The 18,932-nt window shown below is 43.1% G+C and overlaps 1 protein-coding gene across 6 annotated transcripts in view; it reads right to left on the reverse strand.

Moving 5' to 3' along the window:
- LOC118397640 (cytoplasmic dynein 1 intermediate chain 1) overlaps window positions 1-18,932 on the reverse strand; it is a 147,883-nt gene that overhangs the window by 37,397 nt on the left and 91,554 nt on the right. The gene's annotated exons all lie outside the window — the stretch shown is intronic.

Consider the following 18,932-nt stretch of genomic DNA (forward strand, 5'->3'; position numbering starts at 1 on the left):
TGTTTTCTTTTCTCTTTAAGATCTACTGTTTTATGAGTGAGTAAAACAAAGAGAAGAGAGATTCTCTCCATCTGTCTCTCTCAGTCTCTCGCTCTCTCTCTCCGTCTCTGTCTCTCCCCCACCACAACATGTGCAACCGCCAAGTCCTGCACCTCGAGTTCATTTTAAAGAGGACTGGAAAACAAACCAAAGCAAAAGAAAACACGCTTCTCTTTCTTTTCTTACTTTCTTTCTTACTCTCCTTCTTTCTCTCCTTCTTCCAGAACGGCGACAGAAGAGTCTCAGATGTGAAGTGTTTTCCCAAACCGAGACTCAAAATAAACTGAGCTTTAGGGGTAAAAATAAAGTATTGTGTTGGCCATCAGAAACCATCCCTGAGAAGTTTATTTACCCATGGGGAACAGCAGGGGAATCTGGATTACGGTTCAAATCCATTAACACACATTGTTTGATGCTGACCGAGAATATTTAGACTCTATTCTAAATATTCTGGGTTTATTTTAAATATTTAGATTTGAATGAGTTACCACCGGGTGACTGGGTTTGAATGTAAAAGTAGGTAGCGCTATGCAATGATATATAAATGTATAGCCTAAATATGAAATAATACATAAACGACACATAGTCCATACAAAGACATACTGTACAAATATATGCTACACAGACACAGTGTATTATAAAGTCAGATTCAATAGACTTTAACTTGTTGAAGGCCACAGAGACACCAGTAAAAAAAACACAAACAATTGATCAACGTCTTAATAAGATAGCCATTTCAATCAGCACATCAGAGGCCCGGGCCTGATCTTTGACCCTGCGGCTGTCTGTGGTTGGGTCTGCCGTCAGGGCCACGCTCCTCAGACAGGGCTGCTTCATTACAGGGATAATGATAATGAACGCCCGGCACAGCCCAGTGGGGTCCCCACAACAAGAGGATCATCACTCCTCTACTCCCCTACCAAGACATTCATCAGAAGACTAATGAAGGAGTGTAACCCAAAATAACCCCAAAGGAGAGGAGTACTTAGCCACAGAGCAGACCGCCAGCCTTATTAAAAGCACCTGTTAAAATGGCGCCGTACTGTACCGTCTTGCAAGCCCTGACCCAACTTTGCCATTTTGTGATTATTTTGGTGCTTATCCGCTATCATCTCCTATGATAGACAAGAACTGTTAAACATCAAATCGGCAGTTACTAACCTCAATTCCGGCTTCAAATTCGACTTCGACTCATCGGTCTAGGCTCTTTGTGTAATTCCCAAAAAATGTTTGGGCTACCAAATAGGAAACGCAGGCGAAAAAGAGGGAGAAGAGGGGGAACCCTGGCGAGATTAAGATGAAGGGAAAACCGGCCAACCTCTTCCATCCATTCTATTGGCCAATGTACAGTCTCTTGATAATAAGATAGATGATCTCCAATCGCGGATTTGCAAACAAGATCCCCCTCATGGCTATCCAACTCAATGAATTCTCCATTCACCAAGCAGACAGGACATTGGATTTAGGGAAATCAAGGGGGGTATGCCTCTTCATCAATAACAAATGGAGGGGAGTGGGTCAGTCGAACGCTTCAAGATCCTAAGTGTCCAAATCACTAGAGACCTGAAATGGTCCACACACATGCAAACAGTTGTGAAGGAGGTTGAAAAGATGTATCATGGGCCCTCAAATCCTCAAAAAGTTCTACAGCTGCCCCACAGAGAGCATCTTGACTGGCTGCATCACTGCTTGGTATGGCAACTGCACTCGATCGCATGGCGCTACATGGGGGGTGGTGCCAACAGCCAAGTACATCACAGGGGCCGAGCTCCCTGCCATCCAGGACCTCTATACCAGGCAGTGTGAAAGGAAGGCCTGGAAAATTGTTAAAGACTCCGCACGGCAAGCAGTACTGGACCATCAAGTCTGACACCAACAGGCTCCTGAACAGCGTCTATCCCCAAGCCATAAGACTGCTAACAAAACACACACACACACACACACACACACACACACACACACACACACACACACACACACACACACACACACACACACACACATTCATACTGACTCTATACATGCACACACACTCACATATAATCATCATACACTGAGTGTAAAAATTATTAAGAGCACCTGCTCTTTCCATGAAATAGACTGACCAGGTAAAACCTATGAACCCTTACTGATGTCACTTGTTAGATCCACTTCAATCAGTGTATACAAAGGGGAGGAGACAGGTTAAAGAAGGATTTTTAAGCCTCGAGACAATTGAGACATGGATTGTGTATGTGTGCCATTCAAAGAGAGAATGGGCAAGACAAAAGATTACATTTCCTTTGAACGAAGTATGGTAGTACAGTAGGTGCCAGACTGCAACGCTGCTGGATTTTTCATGCAGTTTCCTGTATGTATCAAGAATGGTCCTCCACCCAAAGGACATCCAGCCAACTTGAAACAACTGTGGGAAGCATTGGAGGCAACATTGGCCAGCATCACTGCGGAACGCTTTCCACATCTTGTAGTCCCTGGCCTGACGAATTGAGGCTGTTCTGAGGGCAAAAGGGGGTGCAACTCAATATTAGGAAGGTGTTCTTCATGTTTTGTACACAGTGTATCTGCTGCTACTCTGTTTATCATATATCCTGATGCCTAGTCACTTTAACCCCATATCTACCCCTACCACTCCAGCATCCCGGCACATTGTAAATATAGTATTGGCACTGACCCTGGAACTGACCCTGTATATAGCTACTAACCCTGGAACTGAAGCCTGTATATAGCTACTGACCCTGGAACTGACCCTGTATATAGCTACTGACCCTGGAACTGACCCTGTATATAGCTACGGACCCTGGAACTGATCCTGTATATAGCTACTGACCCTGGAACTGACCCTGTATATAGCTACTGACCCTGGAACTGACCCTGTATATAGCTACTGACCCTGGAACTGACCCTGTATATAGCTACTGACCCTGGAACTGACCCTGTATATAGCTACTGACCCTGGAACTGACCCTGTATATAGCTACTGACCCTAGAACTGATCCTGTATATAGCTACTGACCCTGGAACTGACCCTGTATATAGCTACTGACCCTAGAACTGACCCTGTATATAGCTACTGACCCTGGAACTGACCCTGTATATAGCTACGGAACCTGGAACTGATCCTGTATATAGCTACTGACCCTGGAACTGACCCTGTATATAGCTACTGATCCTAGAACTCACCCTGTATATAGCTACTGACCCTGGAACTGATCCTGTATATAGCTACTGACCCTGGAACTGACCCTGTATATAGCTACTGATCCTAGAACTGACCCTGTATATAGCTACTGATCCTCGAACTGACCCTGTATATAGCTACTGATCCTAGAACTGATCCTGTATATAGCTACTGACCCTGGAACTGACCCTGTATATAGCTACTGATCCTAGAACTGACCCTGTATATAGCTACTGACCCTGGAACTGATCCTGTATATAGCTACTGACCCTGGAACTGACCCTGTATATAGCTACTGATCCTGGAACTGACCCTGTATATAGCTACTGACCCTGGAACTGACCCTGTATATAGCTACTGATCCTAGAACTGACCCTGTATATAGCTACTGACCCTGGAACTGACCCTGTATATAGCTACTGATCCTAGAACTGGCCCTGTATACAGCTACTGACCCTGGAACTGACCCTGTATTAGCTACTGATCCTGGAACTGACCCTGTATATAGCTACTGACCCTGGAACTGACCCTGTATTTAGCTACTGACCCTGGAACTGACCCTGTATATGCTACTGACCCTGGAACTGACCCTGTATTTAGCTACTGACCCTGGAACTGACCCTGTATATAGCTACTGACCCTGGAACTGACCCTGTATATAGCTACTGATCCTGGAACTGACCCTGTATATAGCTACTGACCCTGGAACTGACCCTGTATTTAGCTACTGACCCTGGAACTGACCCTGTATATAGCTACTGATCCTGGAACTGACCCTGTATATAGCTACTGACCCTGGAACTGACCCTGTATTTAGCTACTGACCCTGGAACTGACCCTGTATATAGCTACTGACCCTAGAACTGACCCTGTATACAGCTACTGACCCTGGAACTGACCCTGTATATAGCTACTGACCCTGGAACTGACCCTGTATATAGCTACTGACCCTGGAACTGACCCTGTATATAGCTACTGATCCTGGAACTGACCCTGTATATAGCTACTGACCCTGGAACTGACCCTGTATATAGCTACTGACCCTGGAACTGACCCTGTATATAGCTACTGATCCTGGAACTGACCCTGTATATAGCTACTGACCCTGGAACTGACCCTGTATACAGCTACTGACCCTGGAACTGACCCTGTATATAGCTACTGATCCTGGAACTGACCCTGTATATAGCTACTGACCCTGGAACTGACCCTGTATATAGCTACTATCCTGGAACTGACCCTGTATACAGCTACTGACCCTGGAACTGACCCTGTATATAGCTACTGAGAACTGACCCTGTATATAGCTACTGACCCTGGAACTGACCCTGTATATAGCTACTGATCCTGGAACTGACCCTGTATATAGCTACTGACCCTGGAACTGACCCTGTATATAGCTACTGACCCTGGAACTGACCCTGTATACAGCTACTGACCCTGGAACTGACCCTGTATATAGCTACTGACCCTGGAACTGACCCTGTATATAGCTACTGACCCTGGAACTGACCCTGTATATAGCTACTGACCCTAGAACTGACCCTGTATATAGCTACTGATCCTGTATATAGCTACTGACCCTGGAACTGACCCTGTATATAGCTACTGACCCTGGAACTGACCCTGTATACAGCTACTGACCCTGGAACTGACCCTGTATATAGCTACTGACCCTGGAACTGACCCTGTATATAGCTACTGACCCTGGAACTGACCCTGTATATAGCTACTGACCCTGGAACTGATCCTGTATATAGCTACTGACCCTGGAACTGACCCTGTATATAGCTACTGACCCTGGAACTGACCCTGTATACAGCTACTGACCCTGGAACTGACCCTGTATATAGCTACTGACCCTGGAACTGACCCTGTATATAGCTACTGACCCTGGAACTGACCCTGTATATAGCTACTGACCCTGGAACTGACCCTGTATATAGCTACTGACCCTGGAACTGACCCTGTATATAGCTACTGACCCTGGAACTGACCCTGTATTTAGCTACTGACCCTGGAACTGACCCTGTATATAGCTACTGACCCTGGAACTGACCCTGTATATAGCTACTGACCCTGGAACTGACCCTGTATTTAGCTACTGACCCTGGAACTGACCCTGTATATAGCTACTGACCCTGGAACTGACCCTGTATATAGCTACTGACCCTGGAACTGACCCTGTATATAGCTACTGACCCTGGAACTGACCCTGTATTTAGCTACTGACCCTGGAACTGACCCTGTATATATATCTTACTCACTTTCTCGTGTTCTTCTTATTACTATTTCTTGTGTGTTTTTGTTCTCCTTGACTTTTTAATGTATTTTTATAGTACTACTGCATTGTTGGGAAAGAGCAAGCGAGAAAGGCATTTTCAATGTACAGTACTAGTGCTTGTGAGAGTAAAAACTGTAGACTTGAAACCTAAGTTGCATACTGTATATAAGTGTCTTCATTTGATCAAACTTTCCCTCAGGAAAGGGATGTAAGTTATACGATAGATTGTTATAAAGAGACTTAAGAGAAATGAATTTATTTACCGCAAATGATTCCCACATGACTTTGAAGAATCATGGTGAAATAGGAGAAACATGACTAAGACAAGCACGTTCATTTCTCCTAGAATGAGGTTGAGGTATACTACCAGGACTCTTCAAACATACATCTCTCTGAGTAATAACCATGATAAATACTAACTTTAATCTTCTATCTCATTACCAGAAGTCATCAATTATTCCGTTCTATAAACGTCTGGAAGATCCCCTGCTCGCAATATGACATGATGTAACATTAGTCTCCTTGCCAGAGTTATCATTACTAATAAATCACTAAGCTTAATAGTAACGACAGAAAAAAAGGATTAAAAAAAGACTGGATATTGACTCCATATGTTCCGCAGACTTCTGACCCTATCAGGCGCTACATCTAAAGTGGAGAAATCCTTTAACTAAACTAAGAATTCAGTCTTTTAAAGTTTAAACCGCACCTTATTTAACTTATTTCACTATCCTTGTCTGTAGGCCTACTGAATCAGCTACTGACATTAGCTCTGTTCATAACCCTACAGTGCAGTTTGCGACGTCTGCCAGAAATGAACTGGGCGATACATAAGTAGCCTTATTCAGTTGTCATATATCAACACGTACGGTCGTGAATTACACTGACAGACTGTATATCGTCAGTTACTGAAGATGACTTCAATTTGTCCCCATAAAACTATGACTTCTTCCCGTAAGGAATTGGTTGATACATTAAAGTATTTCCCCATTCAGATGTCATGTTGTGTTATTAACAGATAAGTTAATATGAGGCAGAGGTTGCGTCCCCCAAATGGCACCCTACTCCCTACATAGTGCACTACTTTTGACCAGAGCTCTATGGGCATTGGTCAAAAGTAGTGCACGATATAGGGAATAGGTCGCCACTTTGGATTCAGCCAATGATATTAGAGGCTGATTCAATCTTTGTTTACATAACTACTGTGACACACATCTAACTGGAAGCATCTGTCTGTCAGCGGAATCCACCTGTTACAACCCAAATCAATATGTACAAACATTTGACTATAGGAAAGTAGTTACTGTATGTTTACATGCAACTGAAAAAATACTGAAATGTGGGTTTGATTAGTTTGAGCCCTAAGATCTAATTCCAATGAGCACCTTTGAAACAAAGTGGATATTCAAGTAAATATAGGCCCTTGCAGCACCTGCATAAAGCTTCCTATATCAAAACCATCTCGCACACTTCTCTGTGTAAAGTCTGTATTATGAACATATCTCAATAATATACTTTTTCTTTACCAACTCCAACATTCATTTCCAAAGTTACGTAGCTCTGAGACCTTTTCTCCTTTTTCTCAAGGTGTGTTCAGGTCCTGTAAAGTCATCTATCGGTGGCCCATAACCAAACAGACGTTTAAACTGACAGCTTCACTGAATTAATATGAGGCAGAGGTTGCGTCGAGGGCCCATCACCTACAGAGCAAAAGCATAGGGGTTTTCCTTCCCCAAGGCAATGTTTTAAAATCATCTCAAGAAGTGAAATGCTTGTGACAGAGCCTGTTATATTAACAGGAAGGGTTCTATACAGAATAATACTCAGGCTAACCCATGATAAGATATGGCACGAAGAGAGGGATTATGGAAGACTCCCTCCTTGGTTGCCTCCCTCTTTCTCGGGTAAAAAATGCTCCTGGAGTTTGGGTTGGGATGGGAGGGAGGAAGAGGAGAGGGGGTGGATGACTTAGTAACAAGACAGTATATTCTCCTCTCCTCCTCTTGCTGCACCACCACAGTCATCTGGTTTTCAGCAAGGCTTATGAGGACCAGATGGACTGAACCCTCTTCCCTTGGCATCCCTCGCTCTCTCTTTTTTACGACACCCCACAGATTTTGTCACTCTGTGGTCTCTGGCACAGCCGGTGGAATAGCATATCTCTGTTTCATCAGATAAAGAAAATGAGGCTTTGTGAATACAAGCAGCCTTTCTCTCCTTCTCTCGGCCCCTCTCTCTTTCTTTCCTTTCCATCTCTCTCTTTCATCCTCTTCTTCTTCTCTCTTTTCAGTAAGAGTGACCTTAATCATATTGCCATAGGAGAAGTGCCGTAAATTGATACCAAAATATAAAAAATATAAAAAATAAAGGTGATTAAAGTGAGAATTCCAATTGAATTGATAAAGTATGATTAGAAAAAAACGGCTTTGACACAATGATAGAGTGCTAAGTCTTAAAATGTTAATCTACCTAGCGTTGCCATATTCCTCTACCCATCAGAATCTGAACAGCAAAGAATTCAGGGAACAAGACCATTGCACCATAATGGAGGTAGAATCTCTAGCTAGCTGTTGAAAGAATGTGTTATTATACAAGTCTATTATAAAACCCCCACAGACACAGGGTCTTTGACCTTCCTCTCACAAAGCTAACAGTGGCTTTTATAGGATTTCTCCAGTAAGCTTTATGAGCAAATGCAACTTCATCCGCCACTATAATTTGGAGTGGGAATCTCTCCAGAAACCCTATGAATACCTCTTCTCTCCCCCCCTCTCCTCCCTCTTTCCCTCCTCCCTCTCTATCCTCCCTCTTTCTCTGTCTGTTCCCCCTCTCCCCCTCTCTCCTCCTTCCCCCTCTCCTCCCTCTTTCTCTGTCTGTTCCCCCATCTCCTCTCTTTCCCCCCTCTCCTCCCTCTTTCTCTCTCTCCTTCCCCTCTCTCTCTCCCTCCCCTCTCTCACTCTCCCCCTGCTTTCCCAACCCTCTGGCACAGGGATCAGGTCACAGAGAGCCATGGTGTGTAAAAGAAACTGAGAGATATTAATACAAATATGGCTGAGTGGGATGGGAGCTGACAGTGCCAGCGGGGTGCGGGCGGTTGAGGGGTGCGAGTGAGGTTTTTGGGGCGTGCCAATGATGTGGCGTGACCCAGCCCACTTGAGCGGGTTGTGTGATGTTACTTGAGCACACAGGGTTTGGGCTGTGAGAAGAGGACAGAATGCCTACCTCCCCAGTATCATTCACATCAACCCCCTCACAATGTAGCTCCAGTGTCCCCCCAAACCTCACTAATAACCCCTCCTTCCCCATATAATTCAATCTTAGTCCCCAACCCATCTACAAACCAACACACAACCCACTGGGCAGCAAAGTATGTGAGCAGAGTTGAGCGGTCAAAAATCCTCCATTCATTAAAATCACAATTTAACCAACACCCATCTATTGTTGTGACTACCTGGACCTAACATTGAAGCCAAACCATATGTTTGAATGAAAAGTACAACATGAAAAGGTAAATGTAAGAAGCGCTCATCATTTCAAATTGTCACGTTCTGACCTTTATTTCCTTTGTTTTGTCGTTATTTAGTATGGTCAGGGCATGAGTTGGGGTAGGCAGTCTATGTTTGTTTTTCTATGATTTTGGGATTTCTATGTTTCGGCGTAGTATGGTCTCAATCAGAGGCTGGTGTCGTTAGTTGTCTCTGATTGAGAATCATACTGAGGTAGTCTGGGTTTCACTGTTTGTTTGTGGGTGTTTGTGTTTGTCGCCACATGGTACTGTTTCAGTTTGTTCACGTTTATTGTTTTTATATTCATAGTGTTCAGTTTCTGTTTTTAAATAAACAACCATGGACACTTACCACGCCGCATCTTGGTCCGATCCTTGCTACACCTCTTCAGAGGAAGAGGAGGAAAACCCTTACACAAATAGTCTACATGTCGTATTAAACAGCATATAAACACTCTAATAGGTCAGGAGCCAGACGGGGAGCCGAAGAATCAATGAAAATGAATTATTTAAGCTATATTATTTCAATTATTTTAAGGCTATAGCCTACAAAGAAATACTTTGTGAAGCATTTGCAAGTGTGACACACTGGGCTGGCAGGGACATTAAGTGCTCAGCACTTCGTTATATTAAATCATTATATAATCCACAATTTGCACATACAGGCTGTGACGTACATAGAATTAAATACAAATTAAATGAAAAATGTGCCTTGGAAATAATTTTTAGAAACATGAATTTGGTCAGGGTCTGTGGCTTCAGGTTGATGCAATGGTGCCTGGAAAGCAGGCCAGAAGTGGAGAATACCCTCTCAGCGCTTGCGGAGCCAATGGGGATGCTAAATACCCTTCGGGCCATTCTTGCCATTCTTGTAGGTAGGCCCAAAAGATTTGAGGTAAAATAACCCTATCAAATGGAAAGCTCCTTGACAGAGGTAATATGCCAGGCCTATTGGGCCAAAATCAATGATGGCCTATTGTATAAATAATAGAATGACAATGAACTAAATCTGATTTGACACACTTAGCTAGTTCCCCACCTAATTCCTTTCTGTTAGCATGTGCATGTAGTAATTACACTGTCATGCTTTCAGGATATGTCTTTTCAGATATTTTAGTTGTGGACATTACATCACCACACTCCTTCTCTTGGTTTTGGTCCTGATCTTTGTAAGTCTCCTTGATTTGGCACCTGTGTGTTTTATCACTTTCTTTATGAAAATAATTTGTGAATTCCATGACAGTAGCTAAAGCAAGGGCTATAGCAGTACACAAGTAGCCAACAGATGCATATGAGGACGGGGCGTGCCCTGAGCTGATGAAGTGAGTGTTCCTGGAGCACTACTGGGGTGAAATTGGAGGGGGCAAGAAGGAAGATATTCCAACCTTTAGGAAACTCGCTCCACGTTCCAGTCAAATTGGGCACGCTCCACTCCTCGCCCCGCTCCAGCTCCGCTCCACTTACATACTCTGCTGGGCACACACTGGTTGAAAGTAATGGCAATATCCAAAGGTAGAAGTTTATTATTAATACAATGAATTTGGCATCGTATTCATAGAGATAATGGTAACTACTTCTAAACTTCCAAAAATCCAATCCACCATGGACAAATTATAATGACCATTTCAACGTCTAGTTTTTCATGCGTATTTAACGTGAAATCAACCCCAAAAATTCACCATGCCCTTAGATTTAGGTTAAAAGTTTAAATTCCAATCAGTTGATAACTTTTTGCAAATCCATTCAGTTTTCCACGTCGATTCAACATAATCAAATTATTATTATTAGTTTTTAATTGCATGGAGACAATGTTTATTCAACCAGATTTTGCCCAGTGGGGATGGTGTCCTTTGGGAAAATCAAATGTCAATGTAGCCTACGTAAACTCAACCTCACATATTGTACAGACTGCGAAAGAAAAGTTTGAGGAGTTCCTTTCAACTCTTGAATGTTATTTAGGTAGCCTACACAAATGAATATGGAAGCTGATAGATGTCTAAATCTGTTGACATGATAGCTCAACTGAATCAAACACAGCTTGTTTAAAAAAAAAGCTAAACATAAAGTAGAGGTACTGTTGGCATCTGAATGGTAGACTCCTTCTCAATGATGTGCATTACCCCCCGTACAGCAGTAGGAGTCACTGTTCAGGCAGAAATCTTTGGACTATGGCTTGAGATTTTATTTCAATATACCACCATATTTAGGCTGATGGCATGACGTTGAAACAATGACGCTGATTCAAACACACCATTTCACTCTCTGAAATATAAAATAAAATTTAACATAATTTCAACCACCCGAATATACAGTGCATTCGGAAAGTATTCAGACCCCTTGACTTTTTCCACATTTTGTTACGTTACAGCCTTATTCTAAAATTGATTAAATAATTTTTGCTTGATCAATCTACACATAATACCCCATAAAAACAGGTTTTTTGAAATGTTGCCCAATGAGAGCCCTGGCAGAGCCCTAACAGAGCCCTGGAAGAGCCCAAACAGAGCCATTGCAGAGCCCTAGCAGAGCCCTAACAGAGCCCTGGTAGAGCCCTGGCAGAGCCCTAACAGAGCCCTGGAAGAGCCCAAACAGAGCCATTGCAGAGCCCTAGCAGAGCCCTAACAGAGCCCTGGTAGAGCCCTGGCAGAGCCCTAACAGAGCCCTGGCAGAGCCCTAACATAGCCCTAGCAGAGCCCTAACAGAACCCTGGCAGAGCCCTAGCAGAGCCCTGGCAGAGCCCTAGCAGAACCCTAGCAGAGCCCTGGCAGGGCCCTAGCAGAGCCCTAGCAGAGCCCTAGCAGAGCCCTAACAGAACCCTAGCAGAGCCCTGGCAGAGCCCTAACAGAGCCCTGGCAGAGCCCTAGCAGAGCCATAACAGAGCCCTAGCAGAGCCCTAACAGAGCCCTGGCAGAGCCCTAGCAGAGCCCTAACAGAACCCTAGCAGAGCCCTGGCAGAGCCCTAACAGAGCCCTGGCAGAGCCCTAGCAGAGCCATAACAGAGCCCTAGCAGAGCCCTAACAGAGCCCTGGCAGAGCCCTAGCAGAGCCCTAACAGAACCCTAGCAGAGCCCTAGCAGAGCCCTGGCAGAGCCCTAGCAGAGCCCTAACAGAACCCTAGCAGAGCCCTGGCAGAGCCCTAACAGAGCCCTGGCAGAGCCCTAGCAGAGCCATAACAGAGCCCTAGCAGAGCCCTAACAGAGCCCTGGCAGAGCCCTAGCAGAGCCATAACAGAGCCCTGGTAGAGCCCTGGCAGAGCCCTAACAGAGCCCTGGCAGAGCCTAACATAGCCCTAGCAGAGCCCTAACAGAAGCAGAGCCCTGGCAGAGCCCTAGCAGAGCCCTGGCAGAGCCCTAGCAGAACCCTAGCAGAGCCCTGGCAGGGCCCTAGCAGAGCCCTAGCAGAGCCCTAGCAGAGCCCTAACAGAACCCTAGCAGAGCCTGGCAGAGCCCTAACAGAGCCCTGGCAGAGCCCTAGCAGAGCCATAACAGAGCCCTAGCAGAGCCTAACAGAGCCCTGGCAGAGCCCTAGCAGAGCCCTAACAGAACCCTAGCAGAGCCCTGGCAGAGCCCTAACAGAGCCCTGGCAGAGCCCTAGCAGAGCCATAACAGAGCCCTAGCAGAGCCCTAACAGAGCCCTGGCAGAGCCCTAGCAGAGCCCTAACAGAACCCTAGCAGAGCCCTAGCAGAGCCATAACAGAGCCCTGGCAGAGCCCTAGCAGAGCCCTAACAGAACCCTAGCAGAGCCCTGGCAGAGCCCTAACAGAGCCCTGGCAGAGCCCTAGCAGAGCCATAACAGAGCCCTAGCAGAGCCCTAACAGAGCCCTGGCAGAGCCCTAGCAGAGCCATAACAGAGCCCTGGCAGAGCCCTAACAGAGCCCTAACATAACTAAGCGTGTGTGATTGAAGAGAGGCCGACAGAGGATGAGTGTATGCGAGAGAGAAGAGAGAAAAGAAAGGGGGCCTGTGGTTTTTGGGGTTAAACGGCTGAACATGCTCGCACATTAAGATCCATCTGATCCACGGATAACTAGAAAGGAGCACCTCTGTTTGTAATAGATCCCGGAGCGAAAAACAATCTCTCTTCTCCCCTGATCACTTCTACCTCCTTTCATCCCTCTCCAGCTAGAAAAGCGAGGGAGGCTCATGCCAAGCGATTGGAGATTGACTCCTTTTCGCTCTGTCTTTTATTTATTTATTTCTCTCATGAAAGGGCATGGCACAGCCGCCCCTGGACACACTCATACTGACTGACACAAGAAAGCCTGGGAGGTGCCTGGGAGGTGCCATTTAGGTTTTCATTTCTGCCCCCCACCCACCCCCCTATCATTTCATCCACCACACATCTTCCCAGCAGCACCACTCAGTCACTCAAAGAGAGCCCTCTCATGGGAGAAGCAGTGTGTGCTGTGTGTGTGTGTGCGTGCCTTTGTGCATGTGAGTGTATGTGTGTGGTGTGTGTGCGTGCGTGCGTGCGTGCATGTGAGTGTATGTGTGTGGTGTGTGTGCGTGCGTGCATGTGAGTGTATGTGTGTGGTGTGTGTGCGTGCGTGCATGTGAGTGTGTATCAGAGAATTACTGTATCATCAGTTCTTATCTATATGACATTCAGGGTGAGGAACAACTGTTAAGTTGTAAAAGGTTGAACTGTAATGACATGTATGGTTGGACATTTCTATGCTTCTCACACATCATTATGTTATAGTAACCCAGCTTCCAGACTACAATATGGACATCATTATGTTATAGTAACCCAGCTTCCAGACTACAATATGGACATCATTATGTTATAGTAACCCAGCTTCCAGACTACAATATGGACATCATTATGTTATAGTAACCCAGCTTCCAGACTACAATATGGACATCATTATGTTATAGTAACCCAGCTTCCAGACTACAATATGGACATCATTATGTTATAGTAACCCAGCTTCCAGACTACAATATGGACATCATTATGTTGTAGTAACCCAGCTTCCAGACTACAATATGGACATCATTATGTTATAGTAACCCAGCTTCCAGACTACAATATGGACATCATTATGTTATAGTAACCCAGCTTCAGACTACAATATGGACATCATTATGTTATAGTAACCCAGCTTCCAGACTACAATATGGACATCATTATGTTATAGTAACCCAGCTTCCAGACTACAATATGGACATCATTATGTTATAGTAACCCAGCTTCAGACTACAATATGGACATCATTATGTTATAGTAACCCAGCTTCCAGACTACAATATGGACATCATTATGTTATAGTAACCCAGCTTCAGACTACAATATGGACATCATTATGTTATAGTAACCCAGCTTCCAGACTACAATATGGACATCATTATGTTATAGTAACCCAGCTTCCAGACTACAATATGGACATCATTATGTTATAGTAACCCAGCTTCAGACTACAATATGGACATCATTATGTTATAGTAACCCAGCTTCCAGACTACAATATGGACATCATTATGTTATAGTAACCCAGCTTCCAGACTACAATATGGACATCATTATGTTATAGTAACCCAGCTTCCAGACTACAATATGGACATCATTATGTTATAGTAACCCAGCTTCCAGACTACAATATGGACATCATTATGTTATATAACCCAGCTTCCAGACTACAATATGGACATCATTATGTTATAGTAACCCAGCTTCCAGACTACAATATGGACATCATTATGTTATAGTAACCCAGCTTCCAGACTACAATATGGACATCATTATGTTATAGTAACCCAGCTTCCAGACTACAATATGGACATCATTATGTTATAGTAACCCAGCTTCCAGACTACAATATGGACATCATTATGTTATAGTAACCCAGCTTCCAGACTACAATATGGACATCATTATGTTATAGTAACCCAGCTTCCAGACTACAATATGGACATCATTATGTTATAGTAACCCAGCTTCCAGACTACAATATGGACATCATTATGTTATAGTAACCCAGCTTCCAGACTACAATATGGACATCATTATGGACATCCAGACTACAATATGGACATCATTATGTTATAGTAACCCTTCAGACTACAATATGGACATCATTAGACTACAATATGGACATCATTATGTTATAGTAACCCAGCTTCCAGACTACAATATGGACATCATTATGTTATAGTAACCCAGCTTCCAGACTACAATATGGACATCATTATGTTATAGTAACCCAGCTTCCAGACTACAATATGGACATCATTATGTTATAGTAACCCAGCTTCAGACTACAATATGGACATCATTATGTTATAGTAACCCAGCTTCCAGACTACAATATGGACATCATTATGTTATAGTAACCCAGCTTCCAGACTACAATATGGACATCATTATGTTATAGTAACCCAGCATTATGTTATTCCAGACTACAATATGGACATCATTATGTTATAGTAACCCAGCTTCCAGACTACAATATGGACATCATTATGTTATAGTAACCCAGCTTCCAGACTACAATATGGACATCATTATGTTATAGTAACCCCGCTTCCAGACTACAATATGGACATCATTATGTTATAGTAACCCAGCTTCCAGACTACAATATGGACATCATTATGTTATAGTAACCCAGCTTCCAGACTACAGTATGGACAGAAACACCTTGTAAAGACATTTACATTTACATTTAAGTCATTTAGCAGACGCTCTTATCCAGAGCGACTTACAAATTGGACAAACTGACTCCAGTAATCCTTGTAGCTGTCACTGTAATATCTACACCAGACTACATACTGTAACACTGTAATATCTACACGAGACTACATACTGTAACACTGTAATATCTACACCAGACTACATACTGTAACACTGTAATATCTACACCAGACTACATACTGTAACACTGTAATATCTACACCAGACTACATACTGTACACTGTAATATCTACACCAGACTACATACTGTAACACTGTAATATCTACACCAGACTACATACCGTAACACTGTAATATCTAAACCAGACTACATACTGTAACACTGTAATATCTACACCAGACTACATACTGTAACACTGTAATATCTAAACCAGACTACATACTGTAACACTCTAATATCTACACCAGACTACATACTGTAACACTGTAATATCTACACCAGACTACATACTGTAACACTGTAATATCTACACCAGACTACATTCTGTAACACTGTCATATCTACACCAGACTACATACTGTAACACTGTAATATCTACACCAGACTACATTCTGTAACACTGTAATATCTACACCAGACTACATACTGTACACTGTAATATCTACACCAGACTACAGACTCTACACTGTAATATCTACACCAGACAACATACTGTAACCCTGTAATATCTACGCCAGACTACATACTGTACACTGTAATATCTACACCAGACTACATTCTGTAACACTGTAATATCTACACCAGACTACATACTATAACACTGTAATATCTACACCAGACTACATACGTAAAATATATCACCAGCCACTTTAAACAACGCTACCTAATATAATGTTTACATACCCTACATTATTAATCTCATATGTATATGTATATACTGTACTCTATATCATCTACTGCATCTTTATGTAATACATGTATCACTAACCACTTTAACTATGCCACTTTTTTTACATACTCATCTCATATGTATATACTGTACTCAATACTATCTACTGTATCTTGCCTATGCCGCTCTGTACCATCACTCATTCATATATCTTTATGTACATATTCTTTGTCCCCTTACACTTGTGTCTATAAGGTAGTCGTTTTGGAATTGTTAGCTAGATTACTTGTTGGTTATTACTGCATTGTCGGAACTAGAAGCACAAGCATTTCGCTACACTCGCATTAACATCTGCTAACCATGTGTATGTGACAAATAAAATTTGATTTGATTTGATTTGATTTACTGTAACACTGTAATATCTACACCAGACTACATACTGTACACTGTAATATCTACACCAGACTACATACTGTAACACTGTAATATCTACACCAGACTACATACTGTAACACTGTAATATCTACACCAGACTACAGACTGTAACACTGTAATATCTACACCAGACTACAGACTGTAACACTGTAATATCTACACCAGACTACATTCTGTAACACTGTAATATCTACACCAGACTACATACTGTAACACTGTAATATCTACACCAGACTACATACTGTAACACTGTAATATCTACACCAGACTACATACCGTAACACTGTAATATCTACACCAGACTACATACTGTAACACTGTAATATCTACACCAGACTACATACTGTAACACTGTAATATCTACACCAGACTACATACTGTAACACTGTAATATCTACACCAGACTACATACTGTAACACTGTAATATCTACACCAGACTACATTCTGTAACACTGTAATATCTACACCAGACTACATACTGTAACACTGTAATATCTACACCAGACTACATACTGTAACACTGTAATATCTACACCAGACTACATACTGTAACACTGTAATATCTACACCAGACTACATTCTGTAACACTGTAATATCTACACCAGACTACATACTGTAACACTGTAATATCTACACCAGACTACATACTGTAACACTGTAATATCTACACCAGACTACATACTGTAACACTGTAATATCTACACCAGACTACATGCACTTCAGAACATACATTAATAATAGTAGCCAAATAAACTGGTGGATAATGGTGTTGTTTAAAATCTATTACTGCATCTAGTATCTATTCAAATCTGTTAAGGCTTCTACTAAATTGCATATATTGGTCTGCAGTGTGGGAGTGGGTGGCTGTACATGTGTGTATGGCTTTGCATGAGTGTGTGTGTGTGTGTTTGTGTGACTCTATGTGTGAGCCTGTGACTCTGTGTGTATGTCTATAACTCAGTGTGTGTGTGTGTGACTATTTCAATGTACTGTTTGTATATAAGTTTATACTGTGCGCGTGTGTGTGTTTATGAGGTAGACTCTGGGCATAGGAAACAGAGTCAAGCAGCACATGTGATTGGAAGATCCACGTGGGTGGGCTAACACATGTGGCCTCCTGGATTAGGAAGTGGTAGGCCACATCTTTTTATTACGCAGAAGTTTCTATAATCCCCCCCCTCTCTCTCGTGGAGAGTCCCTCTAAATCTCATCCCCAGCCCTCAGTTGCCTCCCAGGCTCCCCATCACTCCCTCACAAACACCGACACACATGGATACACACAGACACACATAGACACACAGACACACACGGATTTGCACGTGAATACACACACATACGCGCAAATGTACACACACGTTTGTTTTACCATCCTTGAGGGGACCAAACAATCGATTCCTATTTAAAATCCTTTTTTCCATAACCCCAACCCCTAACCCCAACTCCTAACCCTAATCTTAACCTTAAACCTTATTGTAATCCTAAACCAAACCCCTAAACTGACAATAGCCTTTTTCCTTGTGGGGAGCGGTGAAATGTCCCCACTTGTCACAATTGTTCTTGTTTTACTATCCTTGTGAGGACTTCTGGTTACCACATGGATTGTAAAACCAAAAACACACACACAACGTCACAACCAACCAGAGGCATTTTCTACACCAATGCGAGCGAGCAGAATATGTTCCGTAATATCATGTTCTGCCCAAATAGGCCAAACCCCAGGTACCCCTGAGGAACTCACTGCTTTAATTAAATATACTTTACTCCTCATTTTCCATTTCTGGTGTCGTCATTGTTGAAGCGGTGGAGTGATGCTTTCCATAGACATTACCTACTAGTCTAAGGTAGCATCCCAAATTGCACCCTATCATTCCCTACATACTACACTACTTTTGACCAGATCCCTATGGGGCCCTGGTCAAAGTAGTGCACTATTTAATGAAAAGGGTGCCTTTTGGGATTCAGCCTTA

Source organism: Oncorhynchus keta, chromosome 19 (genome assembly GCF_023373465.1).
Source record: "Oncorhynchus keta strain PuntledgeMale-10-30-2019 chromosome 19, Oket_V2, whole genome shotgun sequence".
NCBI lineage: Eukaryota > Metazoa > Chordata > Actinopteri > Salmoniformes > Salmonidae > Oncorhynchus > Oncorhynchus keta.